This window comes from Elgaria multicarinata, chromosome 6 (assembly GCF_023053635.1).
Source record: "Elgaria multicarinata webbii isolate HBS135686 ecotype San Diego chromosome 6, rElgMul1.1.pri, whole genome shotgun sequence".
In the NCBI taxonomy this organism is placed as follows: domain Eukaryota; kingdom Metazoa; phylum Chordata; class Lepidosauria; order Squamata; family Anguidae; genus Elgaria; species Elgaria multicarinata.
Genome location: NC_086176.1, coordinates 119945373 through 119968274, shown reverse-complemented (window position 1 = coordinate 119968274; position 22902 = coordinate 119945373). Strand labels below are relative to the sequence as shown.

Genomic DNA, 22902 nt, shown 5'->3' with positions numbered 1-22902 from the left:
AGAACGCCAGCCTTTATAAATCCACACCGGCACCCTTGTCAGTGGGGAGGTCATGTTGGCTCAGGAACGTCCTTGACGGAGAGTGGAGAGTAACCCAGCCAAGTGGCCATTTCGCAAGAGGTTGGCCCAGGGCACGAGCTGCAGAGCCCTGCAGACGACATTGCTGCCCGTGACAGTGTGGCGCTGACAGAAGAGACTGGCCCCGTTCTTCCGCGGAACACGAGTACTGCAGCAAAGGTCGGTTTGCCAACTGTTGATAACTAGTTCATAAATTAAACGTCCTCATTGCAGAAGACAAAGTACTAGGCGAAGAAGTCCTAAAAGTTCTGGGGGAGGTGGGGGGCTGGGCTCCCAGATCAGGGCTTACTGCAAAGGCCTCGGTCTTCTGGAAAGTTCCTAATCAAACCCAGCGACCTTCACGGCCCATGAGAAGAGGTGGGTTAGGGATACCACCTCCGGATGCGACTGACTTCCAGAGTGAAGAATCACAGAGAAACATAGAGTCATAGAATAGCAGAGTTGGAAGGGGCCTATAAGGCCATCGAGTCCAACTGAGAGGAGCGGATGAGCTGCTCTCAGTTTAACGCCCTTGAAGTCTGCAAAATGTCATTCTCAAAGGAGTTTACTGAGGTTAAGGTACACGGAATAAGAGGATGTGAAAGAAATAGAAAGGCAAAGAATAAATGCACGTCTAGGGTATGCTTGAAAAAGCAGCAGCAGTGGCAGAACTTCTTGACATTCCAAATTAGATTACTGCAGTGCCCTCTATGTGGGGCAGCCTTTGAAGGCGGTTCAGAAGCTGCAGCTTGTGCAAAATGCAGCGGCCAGATTGATAACTGGAACCAGAAGGTTTGAACACATAACACTGACTCTGGCCTGCTTGCATTGGCTACCTATATGTTTCTGAGCCCAATTCAAGGTGCTGGTTTTAACCTATAAAGCCCTACATGGCTTGGGCCCACAATACCTGATGGAACGCCTCTCCTGACATGAACCTACCTGTACACTGCGCTCAACATCGAAGGTCCTCCTCCGAGTGCCTACTCCGAGGGAAGCTCGGAGGATGGCAACAAGGGAGAGGGCCTTTTCAGTGGTGGCCCCCCAACTGTGGAATGATCTCCCCGATGAGGCTTGCCTGGCGCCAACATTGTTATCTTTTCTCTTCTCCCAGGCACTTTTCTCTTCTCCCAGGCATTTAACAGCATTTAACAACATATGCTAAGTTTGTTTTTTAATGTACCCCAGAACTGTTGTTGTTTAAATGGATACTGTTATTTTATACTGTAGTTTTTATATTTTTCATGGTCTTAAATTTTGTATACTTCTTAATATTCACTGTTTTTAACTTTTGTAAACTGCCCAGAGAGCTTCAGCTATGGGGCGGTATTATAAATTTAATAAATAAATAAATAAATAAATTGACATCCTTATTTCTAACTCCTAAGAGGCTTCTAGATCTTCTCACCAGCTCCCTCCAACCAACATTCCCTAGCCTTGGAGCCTCCAAATGAAAAGCATAGAATCATAAAATAGTAGCATTGGAAGGGGCCTTTAAGGCCATCGAGTCCACCCCCTGCTCAATGCAAAAGGAGTATCACCCACTCCGTGGCTTCATTCCAGCTCCAGCCTTAAGGTCCCCCCTCCCGGACACTCCCTTGTGGACATCAACCCCCCCCCCCCCCGTACTCCTTCCCAATAAATGCCAGCTGCCACGCTGGTTGCCTCCATACAACAATCTCATTTTGCCCAAAGCCAGATGGCTTGATAGCCTGGCCTCTGAGACTGTTTCTACACCTGCCTTTCCCCCCGGGATGGTCCTGGGATCATCCCTATGTATCCAAATGACATACATGGGATCCTGGGAGCAGGCAGGGATGATGGATCCATTTTCCTGGGATAATCCTTAGGTGTAGAAAGGGTCTGAGAGGCAAACTAGCCATGATGTCAATTGCGGGTATGCAGAAGAACATCAGAAGAGCCCTGATGCTGAATCAGACCAAAGGCTCCTCTACTCCAGCATTCTGTTCCCACAGTGGCCAACCAGCTGCCTCCACGGGCAACTCACAGGCAGGACACGAGTGCCACAGCACCCTCGGACTCACACACGCAAACAACTGGAGGTAGCACATAACCATCATGACTAGGAGCCATTCACAGCCATTTATAAAATGCAAGCAGCATGCACCTAAAACACCACGAGGCAGGCATGTTCCATGTAAGAGGGCAGGACTCACGGAGCCCAACCGCCCAGGCCTAGGATTTCCTCACTGGAGGGAGGAGGCGCAACTACATTACGGGGAGGCCGACATAGCCCTAGTGATGTGACAGCTGCACACCCTTACTTATTTATTTACAATATTTATATACTGCTCCCCATTCAAGAATTTCGGAGTAGTGAACAAATAGAATAAAAGAAGAATAAAAACACATTAAAAGTACATTTTTTAAAAACGAAACAAAGTGCAAATAAAACCATGGCTGGTCATTCAGGGGAGGCTTCCTGGGACGTTTCACCCCGCACCCTTATCCCAAAGGCTGAGGTAGGTGGACTAGCCTGAAAGTGACTCAGGACGCGACCCGAGAGGTTTGCGCTCCTGAAAGAGAGCAAGGGCCAGGCAGGGCGAGAGGGCGGAGGCCGTTCTGACCCCATTCCTCTGTTTACAATGCAAAATGCAGCCAGACGGCCCTCAGTGATTTGGGAGGGGACAGGTGAGCCCAGAGGAGGACGACACTCCTCTGCCCTCCCCACCCATCAGCACAGCCCTTTCCTCCCTCTCTGACTTCTCTTATGAGGTCACAGTTGTGACATAAGAGAAGCTTTCCATGGTGGCTAGAAAAGGGGAGGGGGAGGGGGAAAACTCCAATCATAGAATCATAGGATAGCAGAGTTGGAAGGGGCCTCCAAGGCCATCGAGTCCAACCTCCTGCTCAATGCAGGAATCCACCCTAACACATCCCTGACAGGTGGCTGTCCAGCTACCTCTTGAAGGCCTCCACTGTGGGAGAGCCCACAACCTCCCTAGGTAACTGATTCCATTGTCGTACTGCTTTAACAGTCAGGAAGTTTTTCCTGATGTTCAGCCAGAATCTGGCTTCCTGTAACTTGAGCCCATTATTCCGTGTCCTGCACTCTGGGAGGATCGAGAAGAGATCCTGGCCCTCCTCTGTGTGACAACCTTTCAAGTATTTGAAGAGTGCTCTCATGTCTCCCCTCCATCTTCTCTTCTCCAGGCTAAACATGCCCAGTTCTTTCAGTCTCTCTTCATAGGGCTTTGTTTCCAGAGCCCTGATCATCCTGGTTGCCCTCCTGGTTGAGTCTCCTCCTCCTCCTCCTCCTCCTCCTCCTCCTCCTCCTCTGTGCTCGTAGTTCTGACTTTGGGTGCCGAGGAGGTGAGCCACAGCTTCCTGTGGTGTCCTGGATGCAGCCTAGGACCCCTGGAATTGCTCTCCTCCGGAATACCACGCGATCCCTGGAGCAAACAGGTGCCTCTCCCTTCCCCCGAGGGAATTGTCTCCTGCTCTGCAAATGGCCTCGTTTCCAGGCCATTTTCTCCCCCAAAATCCGTTTAGACATTTTCCTTTGGCCACTCTCAGTTTAAGTAGCGGAAAGTCAGAGGATTTAACAAGACAAGACGCGCTCGTCGAGGGGAGCCAGAGGTCAGAGCCGAGCGAGTCTGTGAGCAGAACTGAGGCTTAGGCAGGGGGAATCGGCTGTTTCAGAGAGTCCTAGAAATAGAAAGGATGGAAAAGTTCTGTCAAACCTTCCCAGGGGCTTGTGGAAGAGCATTCCTTGCTTTCTAATGCCTTACCCAGTCCAGGAGTTTGACATCTTGCTTCGGAAATTGCTGCGTGTTCAATAAAACTCTTCTGGTGAGGAGAACGGGTTTTGCTCCAGAGCAAAAAACAACGACAAGACTTCAGCTGGGCAAGGAACTCCTGTTTCATCCCATCCAAAGACAGCTCAGCTCAGCAAAAATCCAGGCCAAGAAGGAGAGTTGGGTTGCTTTGTTTGAAGTGTCATTTACAAATCAAACACTTTCCTCCTAGAGGAAGCCAATGACAGAGTGGTGATTGGGTTGCTATGCATTTCTCTGTCTACAAAATTATTTCAGGGCGGGTGCTACTTGCACAATGCGTGGCATGACCCACGGTCAGGACAACTCGCCCATCGTCTTCGCAGCACGATTCAAGATGCTGGCTGCAGCCAACAAAGGCTAGGCCAGCTTTCCTGGTGCCCTCCAAATGTTTTGGACAGCAACCCCCATAAGTATGGGAACTGCTGTCTAACACATCTGCAGAGTGACAAGTTGGGGAAGGTTTTGCTAGGTCTTTAGAGAGTTCAAGACCTGCTATGCAAGGCAAACATGGGCCTCCTCTACACCAAGCAGGATATTGCACTATGAAAGCGTTATGTAAAAGGCAGGAGCCACACGACTGCTTTATAGCGATACTGAAGTCCACTGACAACTGTTGGGGCCCATGGACACATATACCGGAGACAGCGTACATACAGCTATATCCTGCTTGGTGTGGATTAGGCCATGGACTGGGTAGGGCGCAGATGACTTATTTATTTATTATTTAGGGTGACCATATGAAAAGGAGGACAGGGCTCCTGTATCTTTAACGGTTGTATTGAAAAGGGAATTTCAGCAGGTGTCACTTGTATATATGAAGAACCTGGTGAAATTTCCTCTTCTTCACAACAGTTAAGGCTGCAGGTGCCCTGCCCTCTTTTAAATCTGGTCACTCTTGTACAGCTCCTGCAGCTTTAACTGCAGTGATGAAGAGGGAATTTCACCAGGTTCTCCATATATGCAAATGACACCTGCTGAAATCCACTTTTCTTTGCAACTGTTAAAGATACAGGAGCCCTGTCCTCCTTTTCATATAGTCACCCTATATTATTTATTTAAAAAAAAATATACCCTGCCCTATATCACTAGGATCTCAGGGCAGGGTACAGATAACTCAAGGCGGCGTACAGACTTTCAAACAATTATTATTATTATTATTTATTTATATAGCACCATCAATGTACATGGTGCTGTACAGAGTAAAACAGTAAATAGCAAGACTCTGCCGCATAGGCTTACAATCGTCATGAGATGAAACCAGTCACTAAAAGTAAAAAAAAAAAAGAAGAACCACCCAAGACACTGCATTGCTGAAACGGCCCAATGATTCTATAAGGTCTAGTATGAGATGAAGGTGAGCAGGCAGAAAATGTGGCAGGCCACGGAAGCAGCCACGCTTAACACCGTGGGACTCACCCACCCTTCCTTGCATGAGTAGAGCCACGGTAGTAACAGGAGTTAACACAAGTACAGGTCAGAACCCAGAGCACAAACTGACATTTAAAATGATCCTCCATGGGAGTCCTATGGGAATCTCTTGGATGGGTAACATTAAAAGGAACATCATACCGGGAATAATGCTTTTACGTTTACAAGATTATTGTACCAGTATTGTTGAAGAAATGGGTTTTAGATGGGATAGGAAGAAAACCATTGGTGCAGGAAAAACTTTGGGAAGGTTGTCACACAGAGGAGGGCCAGGATCTCTTCTCAATCCTCCGAGAGTGCAGGACACGGAATAGCGGGCTCAAGTTACAGGAAGCCAGATTCCAGCTGGACATCAGGAAAAACTTCCTGACTGTTAGAGCAGTACGACAATGGAATCAGTTGCCTGGTGAGGTTGTGGGCTCTCCCACACTAGAGGCATTCAAGAGGCAGCTGGACAACCATCTGTCAGGGATGCTTTAGGGTGGATTCCTGCATTGAGCAGGGGGTTGGACTCGATGGCCTTGGAGGCCCCTTCCAACTCTGCTATTCTATGATTCTATGATTCTTCTATTGGACTGAATTGCCTCCTTGAGAGCATCAACCCCTTCTCGGCTGCTCACAGTAAGCCCAGCCTGGGCTCTGGGCTCCAGGGATGAAGAGGGCCGCTCAGGAGAGCAACTCCACACCCACCTGGCAGGCTGCTGGGGGCAACCGGGCAGCCTTTCCGCTGGCAATCAAGGGCTCTTTCCACGCTCATGCATGGGTATCTCCACACAACGATCAAGCCATTTCCCCCACGCCCTCCCCAGCCACAATCTGCTGAATGGATCCCACTCTCCAGCAAAACACCCCTCTTGTTTCCACCGACCGTGATAAGCTATGGATGCAAACATGAGTCCGTCAGGGAGTTGCTGTTGCTCACTGGTGCTGGCTCTGGGCTGCGCACCCTTGAACACTGAAAAGAGCAAGCAGTCAGCAAGCCAGTCAGTGGAGCATGAGGCTTCTGAAGGCAATGGTGGGCTTGATTTGCTCTGAGAGGACAATTTAAGTAGGCTGACCTTTGCTGCAACGAGAAGGATGTGGGCAGCCTCGCTTGGGAATCCAAACCAGCCTCAGCCCCACCTCTGACCCGCAATATTATGTCATTCATGAGCTGATCATTTTTTGGGGGGAACGGTGGTCTACAAAGAGAACGAAAGAAGAGTTTGCTGCCATTCAGCTCTGCAAGGGGTTGACTTTGAACCCTTCCCAACTTCTCAACACTGAACTATGATGCCTAGAACTGAAGACAAGGGTGCCAAATTAGTTCCTACCAGTGCTAAAAAAAAAAGGTGAATTTACCTCCCAATTTTTGAAAACGATGTTTCTGTTGATAAGACCCAATGGAATAAAGGTCCAGGTAGTCGCCCTGCACCAAACCCAAACTGAAATGAAAGGGAGCTACAGAAGAGCAACAGAACGTCCTGCTGGCTTGCGCCCTAAAACGGAATTGGCCTTGTGTGCTGCAGCTTCACGTTACTGGCTCTTTTTCAGTTTGTTATGCTGTATCCTGTTGAAACCTGGAGGCGCTCTCTGAGCTGGCCAATTCCCCTCCACCTTAAACTTGCTTTTTACACACACGAAAGAAAAATTCTTCACAGTCTCCCTTGCTTAATTTCACTTTGCAGCATTGTGCATAGCTCTCTAGTTTATTGCCAAGACCATCTCAAATTTAATTACTGCTCACTTTGCACCGTGTACCTTCCAGCAGATCGTCTTATGGAAACAGGGAGAGTTACACCCCCCCAAGGCAAAAAAAAAAAAAAAAGGAAGCCATGTCTGCCCTGCATTTCTTCGGAACTGGATGAGAAGCGCATCACACGGTACATTGCAAACTTGGGATGTGGCAAAATACCAACAACGTTGCATAAGTTGCAAAGCTGGACATCAGGCTGCTGCTGAGTTTGCAAATACAGGCCTTGGCCTTGCTGGGTCTATGTTTCATAGACTAAGTCAACTTGTGTTCTGGAAACAGCACTGCGTGAAGAGGAGGCGGCTGACAGACGGTCCAAAATTTAACAGTGCAGTCAAGCCTGTTAATGGTGCTGTTCCAGGAGACAGTTCGCTTCTCCACTGCCCACGGTTACAAGATGTTGAAGCTGAATTGTGTGCTAGGGTCAAATGAGCAAAGAAAGAGGCAGAAGATGACGGTGAAGAAGACGTTTTTCTCCCTTTCTGTTGATTTCTCCTCAGCTGAACAACAAGAGGAGATGGGAAAGGCACTCGAGGGGGTCTCTTTGTTTCCACTGCACATACCAACACAGCAGCAGCAAGAGTGCCCAATTTGGGGGTGTGTGGGGGAGGTCTGCAAACTTCATCAGGATTTTAGTCTTAGCATCTCAGACTCTCTTTCCAAACCAGAAAATTGACGTGGAAGCTTGCTAAGAGCATCCAGTCAATTTAAAAACGTGGCTTTCAACGGCTCAGACTGCTGCCACATCGAAGAAGGCTAGATTACGATAAAGACTCTGATTCTGAAACAAAATTGGAAAAGGAGTATGTGGATATTGTGTCTGGAAGGTTTCATATGAGTCAAGCCCTGCTCCAGAGATGGGCTAATCAAGGGCAGAGGTCCTGTGAGCAACGGAAGAGGAAATGTCCCTTGCTACCGAGTAATTACAAATAGCGCCAGAGACGGGCCTGAGATTTGTACGCCCGTGGTCCAGGCACCCACCCCCTCCACCAGACAGCCCCCTGCAAGGGATGCTTTAAGGTGGATTCCTGCACTGAGCAGGGGGTTGGACTCGATGGCCTTGTAGGCCCCTTCCAACTCTGCTCTTCTACGATTTTATTTATTTATTTATGTATTATATTTTTATACTGCCCAATAGCCAAAGTTCTCTGGGCAGTTCACAAAAATTAAAACCATAATAAGACAACTGACAGTTTAAAAACACAAATACAAAATACAGTATAAAAAGCACAACCAGGATAAAACCAGGCAGCAAAAATTGATATAAGATTAAAATACAGAGTTAGAACAGTAAAATTTAAATTTAAGTTAAAATTAAGTGTTAAAATACTGAGAGAATAAAAAGGTCTTCAGCTGGCGACGAAAGCAGTACAGTGTAGGCGCCAGGCGGACCTCTCTGGGGAGCTCGTTCCACAACCGGGGTGCCACAGCGGAGAAAGCCCTCCTCCTAGTAGCCACCTGCCTCACTTCCTTCGGCAGGGGCTCATGGAGAAGGGCCCCTGTAGATGATCTTAAGGTCCGGGCAGGTACATATGGGAGGAGGCGTTCCTTCAGATAACCTGGCCCCAAACCGTTTAGGGCTTTAAATGTCAATACCAGCACTTTGAATTGGGCCTGGACCTGGACTGGCAGCCAATGAAGTTGTAAAAGGACTGGCGTAATGTGATCTCGCCGGCCAGTCTCTGTTAGTAAACGGGCTGCCCTGTTTTGCACCAGCTGAAGTTTCTGGGCAAGGCTATGACACACTCAGGTTAGAGCAGGAGTCCTAGCACCGTTCCCGCATAGATATTCCTATCCCCATGTCACCTGAATACTATGTCCGTAAGGAAGGAGGGACCATGATTCCTGTGAGGCATGCATCCCATTGGGCCTCTTGGGAATGTTTAGGAGTATTCCATCATTCACCCAGGAGAGCCTTTGGGGCTCCTGCTGTCTCCTGCGGGGCGGCTTGTATTAGTCCAACACATCCCTACGGCCCATCAGGAGGACATCAAAATAGTATGGCCATGCCGAAGGAGGTGGCATTACTAGCGGCAGGGTTAGTTGTAGCTACTCTTCCAGTGCACTCGTGGGAAGTCCCGGGGCTCTTGCTGTCTCCTGCGGGGCTGCTCCCATTCCAATGTATCTATGGCCATTCGGACATAGAAGCGGTTTGTCAGGGGAGGTTATTGGGGTGGAGCATTTGCAAGCATGGAGATAATCCCAGGCAGTTTCGGTATCCTCGCTGCCCTCCCTCCCCCCATTTTTAGGACACCTGAATATGGTGCTGCTTTGCGAACGGCCCTTGGGTATTCCGTCTGGATCATCTTAGAGGTCAGGAGCAGAACACTGCAGGTGGCCCTGGGAGGCCTTTTGGGGGCTGGGGGGGGGGAGGTGGCAGCAGACAGGGGAAATGGTGAGGCATCTGCAGGGGGTGCGGATCAGGGTTTCTGTTTGTGTGTTCCTGGATCTGATGCCCAACACTCCGGCTTCCCTGAGCACCCAGGCCCGCCCACCCGCCCTCATTCCTCCTTTCCAGCGCTTCTTCGTCCAGCCAAAGCTGAAGCTGCGTCTGGCGGCCTTGATCAGCTAAATGAAACCCGCCTTGAAGGCCACCTGTAATAACGCCGGCATAGAACACCGACATGCCTCCGCGCTTCCCATCCGCCCCGGCGCTGTTTGTTTGTGAATTAATAACTTTGACGCTCCGCTGCTTTATCGATCTCCCCTTCGCCGCACAATGGCAAAATGCAAAAACAAATTAATGAGCAAATGATAACAGAGCTCTAATGAACTTGCAAGGAGTCTGGTGGTCGATCGCCAGGGCCAAGAGACGGGGGCTGGACGAGGCGCGAGAGAGCTGGACGCCTCTCTTAGAGGAAGCCCAGGAAATGCGGGCTGCAGAAGGAAATGGCTTGGGACCAGGTTCTTTGAAGGAGTGCCCGTGCCTGTATGAATTTGGAGGGCCTGAAGATTTGCCACAGGGGCTCTGCTCACATGGCTGCCAGTGTGATCTTTCAAATAACCCAGGCCTTTGTAGTCTGCATGTCTTTCAGTTTAAAAATCTCGGTGTTTAATTTTTGGGGTTTTGTGAGTTTTGTTCCATTGTTCCAGGTCTTTGTTTTGGGGCAGCCCAGCATACAAATCATGGAATCATAGAATCATAGAATAGCAGAGTTGGAAGGGGCCTACAAGGCCATCGGGTCCAACCCCTGCTCAATGCAGGAATCCACCCTAAAGCATCCCTGACAGATGCTTGTCCAGCTGCCTCTTGAAGGCCTCTAGTGTGGGAGAGCCCACAACCTCCCTAGGTAACTGGTTCCATTGTCGTACTGCTCTAACAGTCAGGAAGTTTTTCCTGATGTCCAGCCGGAATCTGGCTTCCTTTAACTTGAGCCCGTTATTCCGTGTCCTGCACTCTGGGAGGATCGAGAAGAGATCCTGGCCCTCCTCTGTGTGACAACCTTTCAAGTCTTTGAAGAGTGCTCTCATGTCTCCCCTCAATCTTCTCTTCTCCAGGCTAAACATGCCCAGTTCTTTCAGTCTCTCTTCATAGGGTTTTGTTTCCAGACCCCTGATCATCGTGGTTGCCCTCCTCTGAACACGCACATAAAATGAAGATAAAATCTATGTAAATGTATGTAAATAAAATGAAGATATTTTGGGCCAATGAGCCTTTCTTGTGTTGGCCCCTTCCTTATGGAATACCCTAGCACAAGATGACTATGTTTAAATAGGCCTTAAAAAGATGGATGTCTGCTTTTAAAATGAATTGATAAGAACATAAGAAGAGTCCTGATGCTGGATCAGACCAAGGGTCCATCTAGTCCAGCGCTCTGTTCACACAGGGGCCAACCAGCCATCAGCCAGGGATGAACAAGGCAGGACATGGTGCCACAGCACCCTCCCACCCATGTTCCCCAGCAACTGGTGCACACAGGCTTCCTGCCTCGAATACTGGAGGTAGCACACAACCCTCAGGGCTAGTAGCCATTGCTGCAGATCTTTGTTCTATAAAGCAGATTTTGTAAAACTGTTGCTGCTATTTTAAATGTTTTATGCTGCTGTTTTTAGTTAATTGTATTTTATATTGTGTCATTCTTGCAACCTGCCTTGAGGAGGCTTTGCCTTGAATGGCCGTATAAAAGTATTTTTAAATAAATAAATGCGGTGGGATGGGCAGTGGACACCCAAGGAGGGCGACGTTCAGCATAAGTTTATTAGAGGAACCCGTTCGGCACATGCTGCCAGCTTCCACTTGTAAATCCTGCTATTTTATCCTTCTCCTCGCAGCAGGAGGCCCCTTGCAAGCTCTGGGCCTGCTGAGCCCACTCTTCTTCACCACGAGAACCTTCTCACATCGATTATATACAGAGTCAGGTGTGAGCCTGTCACATTTTCCGCCAGATAAAACTGCAGAGGGTCCGCAGCAGCCTGGCGCTTGCACCCCTACAACCACCAGCCGCCCCACATGGAGGTGGGCGAAATTTCTTTCCAGAGAGCTGAAAGGGGTGTAAGAGGAGCACACTTTAGGGTGCCTATTTATTGGCCACTGCTAGCTCTAATCACACCAAAATTGGCGCATTAATAGATATTAGGGAGAGCTTTAAGCATACCAAATTTGAATTGAATTGGGTCATCCATTGATTTTTTATGATTTTTTACATTTCCCCCCTTCAACTCACTTCCTGGTATGCAAAGGTTCGCTGCCTCCCGGTAGCAAAAACAACAACAACGGCGAAAGCTTAGCACTACGGGGATAATCCGAAGGAAACAGGTAGGTGGGATGAAGCTATAGGTCAGGCTTCAGGACAAATCCCAGCTTGTCCCTGGGAGGCCTTGGGTACGTCACACAGTCTCAGTTTCCCACGCTGTAAAATGGAAGCAAGTAAGGGCTGGTGTCAGAGTAGATGAGTGGAGGACAAATGTATCTGCCCTGAGCAAAGTAAAATGGGGAAGGCTATACATAAATGTAATTGTACATATAGGATATATAGGAATCAGTTACCTAGGGAGGTTGTGGGCTCTCCCACACTAGAGGCCTTCAAGAGGCAGCTGGACAAGCATCTGTCAGGGATGCTTTAGGGTGGATTCCTGCACTGAGCAGGGGGTTGGACTCGATGGCCTTGTAGGCCCCTTCCAACTTTACTATTCTATGATTCTATGATAAGGAAGTGTGTGTGTGTGTGTGTGTGTGTGTGTGTGTGTGTGTGTGTGTGTGCGTGTGCAAGAAAAAGCTCAGGCACTCATTCTTCCAGCTTTGCAAGGTACATTCTCAGCAAATTTCTCAGTCTCACTCCCTTTCTCTCCTCCAATTGCCCTTTTCATCTTATTCACATTTCATATCTGTTAGGAGATTTCCTCTGCCCCTCCTGGAGGAATTATTCAGGTTAAGAAACACTAATATAAAGCAAATAAGCAATGTCTTTCAGGGGAATCTTGACTCCCCCACAGCAATCAAACTTAAACATGCCATTACCCGGCCCGGCTGAAGAAATCTCTTGCCGCCGTGAACAACTTGGCTGTTAACACCAAACTGCTAATTTGCTGTGTGTTGGTTCTCAGCCGGGGAGGCTGTAATTATTCTGCCCTAAACAACCCCAAAGCCTCCGACGGCAATAAATTATGTGACTTTTGGCCCATCCCGACGGCTTTTCGGGGAACTGGGAGAAAAATGTTGGGCCAAACATTGCATGCAGACGGTGGGAGTGGAGCGTCCAATCAACATGAAAGCACCTGGGGGAAAAGAAGGGCCTGGGAAGGGTGATATCTGGAAATAGCAGCAACTGGGCTGGAAAGATACCAGAGGCCATCTAGTCCACCTTCTTTCCGTCCCACAGCAGAGATTCCAGGATGGCCTTGGGGAAATCCACCCACCTCCCATATTCCGAATCACACCGGAATGGAATCTTCACTTCGTGGAAAGCTGAAGCTTCAAAATTGTCCATCAACTGTTCTTAGCACCTGGACAGCGGACAGCGCAGTTGTCTACAGTTTTCTCCACTATGGTGAGACGTATTACATTTCTATTGGAAGCATATTTATTGTTTCTAAATTTACATCTACATTTAGTGTATGCAAACATTTATGCAAATCTTTGTCTTCTCCTGCCCTTCTTTTTTAGGGGTGATGTGTTTACTCGATTTTGGCATTGTATAAGTGGGCCACCTTACCTTCAATATTACTGGAAGGCAAAGATCTCCCACACGAGAGGCCTTCAAGAGGCAGCTGGACAAGCATCTGTCAGGGATGTTTTAGGGTGGATTCCTGCCTTGAGCAAGGGGTTGGACTCGATGGCCTTGTAGGCCCCTTCCAACTCTGCTATTCGATGATTCTATGATTCTATGATTTGAAAAATAATCCAATAATGAAATGGATTGCAAAAAAAGAGAAAGTTTCTGCATCTTTGCCAATGACAAGGGGCCATGCCAAGCCTCCTTGGGGCAACTGCAGAGAAGGCCATGCTCCCAGCAGCTGACTGAACTTTACGTAGCTGAAGCTCCCACAAGCCACAAGGGAGAAGCCTCTCAGCCATATGTGTCTCAGCCCATGCAAAGAAAGTCGCAACGAACTGCTGAACTGAGCCCAACTTTCAGTCAAGTGGAGAATCTAATTCTCTGAATTCAGAGGTATCTTGAGATGGACTGAGAGGGGACATTCAGAATGATATCAAGGTTGTGAGCTCTCCCACCCTAGAGGCCTTCAAGAGGCAGCTGGACCACCATCTGTCAGGGATGCTTTAGGGTAGATAACTGCATTGAGCTGGGGGTTGGACTCGATGGCCTTGTAGGTCCCTTCCAACTCTACGATTCCATGCCTAGACTACTGGATTTTCGGTTTTGCCACATGGATGATGATGATGATGATGATGATGATGATGATGATGATGATTTATATAGCACCATCAATGTACATGGTGCTGTACCATGTACATGGAGCAATGTACATGGAGCAATACGACAACACAATGGCTCAATACTGACATCACACCAAACCATGGTTTGTGCTAACCATAGTTAAGAGCCCACATACTACAGCTTGAACTTCTAGGCACACAACAGATAAACCATAGTCTGTCTGCTTTCATTTCCCATCTGCTAAGAACTCAGCTTCATAGGGTCACTCTTATTTCTACAGTGCAACAATTTTGTAAGAAAAAGCAACCAGCATAAATGTGGCTCATCAATGGTTTGGGAAAATGTAAAGGCATATCGCAGCGAAACGTGTGCTTACAAACCAGCTTCAAAGCATGTCTTGATATCCTGGTTTGACAGTCCCTCACAAACCATGGTTTGTGAACTGACATAGGTTGAGACTTAAACACAAAATATGGTCCAGAAACTTTAGCTTGTCATGTTGTCTGAATGCAACCAAGATTTGGTAAACACAAAATGAGAACTTCCACGTTGTCCTTGTTGAAAAAAAGAAGAAAAAGAAGAAAGGAACCTTTCTGGACGTGCCCACCCATATCCTGACACCCAAATACCTCAAAATGTGCATTTCAATCCACCCCCAAATCATGTCTTGCTGTCCTATGTGAGGATCCTTTTTGAACTTATCCCACTATTCCTCATTCCCCGTCCTTGGCAGATGGTTGTGTTCTATCCCAAGAGTCCTGTTTCACACTTTTAAAGTGTTGCGATTTAAAAAACAACCACCAAAAAACTGAGCTGTGAAATACAGTAATACAATTCTAAATTTGGCACTCCCATCCTGCCTAATTTGATATCGTAAAAACAAGTCATAAGAACATCAGAAGAGCCCTGAGGCTGGATCAGACCAAGGGTCCAACTAGTCCAGCATTCTGTTCACAGTGGCCAACCAGCTGTTGACCAGGGACCCACAAGCAGGACACGGGTGCAATAGCGCCCCCCTGCCCGTGTTCCTTAGCAACCGTGTTCCCTAACTGACTCTTGTGCTCTTTCAGGTTTAGATGGAGAGAGACAGAGATCGCATTTGAGGATGGGCATACAGAACTGAGTTACGCTGGACTAGATGGACCCTTGGTCTGATCCAGCGTGGCTCTTCTTATACCAAGCCAAGCCACTGGTCCATCTCCCCCATTCAGCTCTTGAACCTGAGGCTCATGAGCTGGATGCAGCCCGCCTGGGGTCCAAATTCATCCATCCAGGGTTCTCCGTAGGGCCACGCCCACTTCCCAAGGCCCTGCCCTCTTTTCCTCGACCACTGATCGTTTAGCAGTCCCCAACTTTTCTGCGTTTTCCCCCATTCTAAAAGCCAGTAAGCGCCTTACGCTACAATCGGCTGGCATTTTGGGGTATTTTGGCCCTGCCCTCTTGTACCTTTGGCTCTGCCTACCACTAGAATGCAGCCCCTCAAGAGCTTCTGTGGCACCCCCACTGTGGAATGCCCTCCCCTTGGAGGCCCGACTGGCGCCAACGCTGATTTTATTCCGGCACCAAGTGAAAACATGGCTTTTTAACAAAGCTTTTAATGGCTGAATTCACCAAGTTGGCACATTGTTATAACTGTTTTAATAGTTTTACTGCTTTTAAATTATATATTGTTTTAACTTGGTTTATGGTTTAATTTGTTTTTAGCTGTGTATATTTACAGTTTTATACTATGTGCTTTTATCTGTACGCCACCCTGAGATCTTACTGATATAGGGAAGGATAGAAATGTTTTAAATAAATAAATAAATAAATAAATAAATAAATAAATTCGGCCCAAGTTCAACACCCTTGCTCTGGCCCAGAATCCTTTACTCCAAGTGGTCCTGGTGGGCATTCCCTGTAACCTGAAATGCTTTTCACTCGAGGTGCCCCCTGTCAGGGATGCTTTAAGCAGGGGGTTGGACTCAATGGCCTTATAGGCCCCTTCCGACTCTACTATTCTAGGATTCTATGGAACCTGGAGCACTGCGCATGTGAGCTGTGTGCTCTGTCCCTGAGCCCCCTCCTAGAGCCCTCTTGTCCTGGCCCCTTCATTTCTGTTGGAGAGATTATTGGAAAGAGGTGAAAGGTGAAGAATTTTCCAGAATAGGCACCCCTCCTCAGCAAGTGGGGCGTGGGGGGGGGCGCTCTGGGAAGTTGCTACCATGTTTCCACCATAAGCCCCACATCCCCTGGCTTGTGCGTTCTCCATTGCTCAGAATCTATTGAGGGCTGATCACAATGAAGAATGCGTAGGAACTGGGTTTGGGAAAAATGTGTGTGACATCAGAAAAACAAAACAAAAACAAAGGCAAACCAGCAAAAACAAACAAGTCATCCCTAATTTTGGACTTGAGATAACTTTTCTGAGCAGGGGAAGAAAACCACAGCTGTTTTCGTGAGTCACAGGTTGCTAAGTGTTTCCCCCTGGTGTGTGAAACATTGAATGTGCAAAATAAATTCTATCCTCTCATCAATAATCACGCAGTGGTAGCCAACCACAAAATCTTTTCGGAGATAGAAACATAAAAATTATCACAGACCCCCATTAATAACAGATATTGATTGGCTTAAGTGCAAGTCCATGCACATGCATAAATTACACAATGCAATCAATACAGTTTTACACTTTTTCTATTGAGCTGCATTATTAAAAAATCCCTCTGAAATTATAAATACTCAGCTCCGAACACCCCTGCTAATTGATAAATATAATAAGTCATCTTCTCTATGGTTTCTTAGGTCTATTACAAGAGAATAGGTACTTTAAATCAAGTTAACAAAGATATACCCCCGAAATCAATTCATGGATCAGTACTAGGGCTGCTGAACTTCACTAAAATATGGATTTTCTTACTCATGGTGAAAAGAATGGACACAATCAACCCAAAACGTCCTCAGTGCTCACCTTAACTCCATTAGGTTCCAGGGTGCCTCTGTTGCTCATTTCACCACCAGCCTTTCCTGAAGAATATTCCACTATGTCAGGGTGGGCTCTTCTCCCACACTAGAGGCCTTCAAGAGGCAGCTGGACAACCATCTGTCAGGGATGCTTTGAGGTGGATTCCTGCATTGAGCAGGGGGTTGGACTTGATGGCCTTGTAGGCCCCTTCCAACTCTGCTATTCTATGATTCTAAGAGGCAGCTGGACAGCCATCTGTCAGGGATGCTTTAGGGTGGATTTTCCTGCATTGAGCAGGGGGTTGGACTCGATGGCCTTGTAGGCCCCTTCCAACTCTGCTATTCTATGATTCTATCGAAATGGTTCCCTGTGGATTCACAGAATAATGGACAGGGCAGGAGGGACCACCTAGCAAAAGTCCCCAGCCACTGAAGGTGGGATCCTACACACTCCACCACATGCTCCACTGATCCAAGATCATCACCAGGTGATGGATTAGAAATGGAGGCTGGTGGCTCCGATGACACTGGGGCAGTAAATCCGCTCCATGTTTCAGTCAGAACCAGTCAGAGCTCTAAAGAAGCTCCAAAGGAGCTTTTTTTTTTTTTTTTAGCTTGGAGAGCTCCTTTAGAGTTCTGACTTGTTCTGAGCCAAACCCAGACCAGATTCATCGCCCCACTGTCATCGGAGCCACCAGCCTCCACTGGGATTGGGGGAGGGGGCAGGATGTGGAAGAGAATGCAGGAGGGGAGGGTGGTCCTGTTTCACCCCGGGGCTAAAATGGCCGCCTCCCACCTTTGGCCAAGCCCTTGGCAATGTGCTACGACAGGGGTGCAAAATGTGCAGCCTACAGGCTGCATGCGCCCCACCATACCATTTCTGGCAAGGCACATGCAGCCCCCTCCATCTGCCCCGGCAGCAGCGCACTGCATGTTCCTTCCTTATCTACAGTCTATGATCAGAGATAAGCAGGAGACCGGATCAGGTTCCCCGAGGAGGGGAGGAACCCGCAGCACGGACATTGGAAGGAAGGTCCTCGCCTCTCCCTTGGCACCCACTGCAAAAGAGGGCACTCCCAGGAGGGTCAGGAGCAGAGGAGGCCCACTGCTCCTCGATGGCCGGTCCCCTTCTCACCCACCCACGGCAGGGTTGCAGGCGTGGCAAGTGAGGCACCATGCTCAAAAGCACATGCCCAACTCTGGCAGGGGGCATAGGCGCCACAACCAGACGGCACAGGCCCTGTGCTTATGTGCCAGCGTCTAACTTGGACACAGGAGCCAAACCACACCCTAAAAGGGCTTAACTTTTATTATTTCCCAACGTTTTGTCTGAAGTACTTGTTAAGTGTTTGGACTTGGCAAACAATTTGTTAGTTAAGAGGTATTAGAGAAGACTGAATAAGAAGACCGTAAGAGTGTGTGTGTGTGTGTGTGTATGTATGTGTGTGTGTGTGCGTGCGTGTCTGAGCGAGTGTGTGGATGCATGTGGATGCAATACACAAACACACACAAGAGTACAATTTACTTTATTCAAGAGATTTTGGGTAGGAAACTGCTAAGATAAATGTGACAGAGACAAAGTTTGAGGCAGGAAAATTGTCGATCTCTAATGCTCTAGTCTAGTAGAAATATTTGAGTCAGCTTAATGGCTGATTAAGGGAAACGGGACTCAAAAAATTTAATAGCTTTAGCAAAATCATGTGCTTTTGCAATCTGCCTCCAAATGGATTTCTTTTCAGGGTAAGCCCAGGGACTCCCAGTGAAGATAAATTTTAGAGGCAATTCTTAATATGAAATATATGTAAGTTTAAACAAAACCAGAGATTATTGACTGATAAATGTATTTAAATATAGAAAGTCAATGCAAACGTAGTTTAATACCAAAACATGTAAGATGTGAAGAGACATGTTGCCTCTCCTCCGGTGCAAAGCAATTCCAAAAGTCTTGCTCTGGGCTTCCTTAGGAAGACAAGCTCTTGCAGAAATGGGGAGAAGGCCAAGCGCGTGAATCCATTTTGACTCCCCAAAAGTCAAAGCAAGGACCAGACTTTGCCTGTAGAGGTGGATCTTACAGGCCACGCGGCGCTCCACTACATCCCCCCGCACCCCACCGGACTCCTTTCCCACAGGTTCAAAGAGCATTATGCTTTTTAAGGATGTTTAAAGAAAAACAAACCTCTTCAAAGTGACTGTAAAAGACGCAGCACACCTGCAGCAAGGGAAGGTTGGGGGCTGCCACGGACCAGCAACTGAAATCAATTATTGATTTTGGAACGAAGTTTCTCAAGCCATCGAACTGGACAGCGGAAAGGAAGCACCTTCTGGATGTTGACATTGGCCCGGGGCCCTAGGAGAGCCCTCCCCTGATCTGCCTCCTCTTCCTTCTCCTCCCCCCGCCCCGCCCTTCTCTTGTGTGTCTTGTCATTTTAGTTTGTAAACCTGATGGCAGGGCCTGCCACCCCATCCCCTCTCTCTTCTAATGGCTATAAGTTGTTTGGGGAATCATAGAATCATAGAATAGCAGAGTTGGAAGGGGCCTACATGGCCATCAAGCCCAACCCCCTGCTCAATGCAGGAATCCACCCTAAAGCATCCCTGACAGATGCTTGTCCAGCTGCCTCTTGAAGGCCTCTAGGGTGGGAGAGCCCACAACTTCCCTAGGTAACTGATTCTATTGTCGTACTGTTCTAACAGTCAGGAAGTTTTTCCTGATGTCCAGCTGGAATCTGGCTTCCTGTAACTTGAGCCCGTTATTCCGTGTCCTGTACTCTGGGAGGATCGAGAAGAGATCCTGGCCCTCCTCTGTGTGACAACCTTTCAAGTCTTTGAAGAGTGCTCTCATGTCTCCCCTCCATCTTCTCTTCTCCAGGCTAAACCTGCCCAGTTCTTTCAGTCTCTCTTCATAGGGCTTTGTTTCCAGACCCCTGATCATCCTGCTTGCCCTCCTCTGAACAGAGGAGGGAGACAAGAGTGGTCTGAAAAGTGGGATAAAAATGAAGTCAATACATGAAGCGTTATGGGAAGCATTTTTGCTTTGTTCATCGTTGCACTACAGGGAGCCCCTTGGAGGCCACAGAAGGACTAGGCAGAAAGCAAAGGGAAGACACTCAGTTAGCAGGAAACCCTATTTGTATTGAGTACAGCATTGGGCATTGTTCAAAGTTCTCTGCACTTGAACAGCGGCTCAATTGCATGATTTGCTTAGTTCAAGCAAGCAAGTAGAGAAAACAAAACAAGCCCTGCCTCCACGCTTCCAAAAAAAATCTTTACAACAACCCTGAAAGGTAGGCAAGTAGTATCCCCCAATTTGGAAATAAGAAGGGCTAGGCTGGGGGGCCATCAGTGGCCTAAGGCCACTCAGTCAGTTCATCTGTTGAACCGAGAACCTCGTAGCCCACCTTCTCGGCCATGAGACCACACCACAGAAGTGCACTGGGTGACTCCAGGCACGTTGTCCTGACTCAGGGCTGTTGTGAGGAGAAGACAACTTCCGCATAGAACCAACTTCTTTCCTTTGCAAGAAAATAGCTCAACAATCCTGCCAAAGAGCCTCAGCAAAGCCCCAGATATTCCCACTCTCCACCAGGTTGCCTTCTGGAGGTGTCTGCAAGCCTTTGGGGCCACCTGTCTAAAAGCCCATGATGCCCAACTGAAGTCAGATACATCCCACCTCCTTCTCCAGGCAACAGGACTATGGCCAGCCCTCCTACAAGCATTAGTGATCCAACAGAACCGCCCAGAGAGCTCTGGCTATTGGGCGGTATAGAAATGTAATAATAATTAAAAAAAAAACAGATGTCCACAGAAAATGGGAACTTGGTCAGTTTAAGTGGAATGGCCTTCTCTGTGGTGGCACCCTTGCTGTTCAAGGCTATCTCCAGGGAGGCCCACCTGGCACCAACTTTGATACCTTTTCTGCATCAGCTGAAGATCTTTTAATGTCCACTTTTTAAGTGCTGTTTGGGTGCTGGAGTTTAGCTTCTTGGTCAGTCACCGCCTTCTCAGATCCCATCAGCTTATACCTGAAGTTGAGGGGTTTTTCGCCCCAACGTGCAAGTTGCTGTACGTTCACCACAGGTGCAGGCATGTCCCAATTAGTGCAGACGCGTCGTAGCGCATTTGTGCATCTCCTGTTTGTTTCGAAAAAGTGCATGCAAGAAAACTCTACAGCAGCCTCCCTCAACCTGGTGCCCTCCAAATGTGTTATAGAACAACTCCCATCATGCCCAGAAGTAAAGGGGAGGCTTCTTTATTGTCCCTCATGCTGATAAGAACAAAGAGGAAGGTAAGTGTTCATAGGGATATTCAAAACACACACACACACACCACTCCGAATACTTATAATCAGGGCCTTAATTTCTCCTAATCCCTATGCTACAGGGATGGAGATGCAGATGTGTCTGCTGCTTTGGAATCCCAACACCCGTTCATCAACACGCACAGCAATTCCCGATAACCACAGTGCTCTTCCCAAAATGCTGAGTTCGGCAGAACTCTCCCCAACCGATTCCCATTAGCATAACAAATGGCTTTGCCAAGGCCTATTAGACAATCCCACCGCAGTTTTCAAAAAGGGAAAGAAAGGGAAGACAATTAATACCACAATACGTTCATGTCACCCGTTTTTATGGATCCTAAAAATACTCTAAGAGAAGGGGAGGGGCTCCAGTTGGAACCCCCACGCGCGCAAGGGCAACTGCACTCCTTTCCCTAAGCATAATCCGCCTGCCCCCCCCCCGCCAAAACGGAAGATTTCTTGACATGGAAAAGTTGCTACGGAGGTGTTTCATTCAGGGGGGAGGACTAATTTCATGGAATCTTAGAATAGCAGAGTTGGAAGGGGCCTCTAAGGCCATCGAGTCCAACCCCTGCTCAGTGCAGGAATCCACCCTAAAGCATCCCTGACAGGTGGTTGTCCAGCTGCCTCTTAGGGTCTTGCTATTTACTGTGTTATCTGTACAGCACCATGTACATTGATGGTGCTATATAAATAAATAAATAAATAAATAAATAATAATAATAATAATAATAATAATAATAATAATAATAATAATAATAATAACCTCCCTAGGTAACTGGTTCCATTTAATCTGTTCTTAGCCACAAATTTCACTGGGCAGTTTGAGGCTGAATCAAACCATGTCGTGGCCAAAGTGCAGGCGGGACGGTGCGTGTGTGTGATCTGGAAATCCTCCCGCACCTACCGGCCACCACTATGGAGCTACTGTAACTCACGAGCGCCACATAGTTGGGTGCCATTGTGTGGATATGGTGACAGCAGTGCCACCATATGTCTTTAAAAGGAAATCGGACAGATGATGGAGGAGGAGGAGGAGGAGGAGGAGGAGGAGGAGGCGATCTCTCCCTGTGACTATTTGGCACAAGAGCAAAGAGTCCACAAATGTGCACGCCACCAGCCTTTCTCTCAGCACTGATTTTTCACTGAACTTCAGAGGCGCTGGGAACTTCCAAACGCCAATGCAAAGGCAGATGCAGTCCGCCTCTCTCCTGCACCCAGAGCCAGGACAAATGGCTGGGGTGTGTGTGCCCCTCTGCCCCCTCCCCTGCATCCTCCGTGCATATGCCTCTCCCAGCTCTTCAGGCAGGGACGTTGCCTAGCCCTGGCCTATGAGGCCCTGAGTCTATTTCTGAGGACCACGAATTTATACCACAGAGCCCTGAGTGCCAATGGCAGGTGCTTTTTGTCTTAGCTTAATTGCCACGCAGGGGGCAATTAAGGGGAGAGAAGCTGGGGAGAGAAGGGTTAACACTTCCCTTCCCACATATTGCAAACCCCCCCCCCCCCAAGTATCTTTCCCTGCATGGCAATTAACCGGCAGGGATGGGGTGGTGGAGATTTCATTGCTTTGGAATGATTTGAGAAAGGACTATGAAATTACTTGGCTGGCTTTCCCTCCTGTGAAATCTAAATAAATCCTAGTAATTATTTCTAAATTGGCATGTACAGATAAAAATTAACATATGCAGATGTTATGTAGATTTGTGGCCAGCCTCCCTGAATCTTTTGAGGATCTAGCAACTCCCCTGTCTCCAATAATGATCTGAGAGAAATTTGTTCAGTTTTCAGCTGAATGCAAATTTAGTTTCA

The 22902-nt window shown here is 47.9% G+C and overlaps 1 protein-coding gene across 1 annotated transcript in view; it reads right to left on the bottom strand.

Moving 5' to 3' along the window:
• CNTFR (ciliary neurotrophic factor receptor) overlaps nucleotides 1-22902 on the bottom strand; it is a 466204-nt gene that overhangs the window by 266282 nt on the left and 177020 nt on the right. The gene's annotated exons all lie outside the window — the stretch shown is intronic.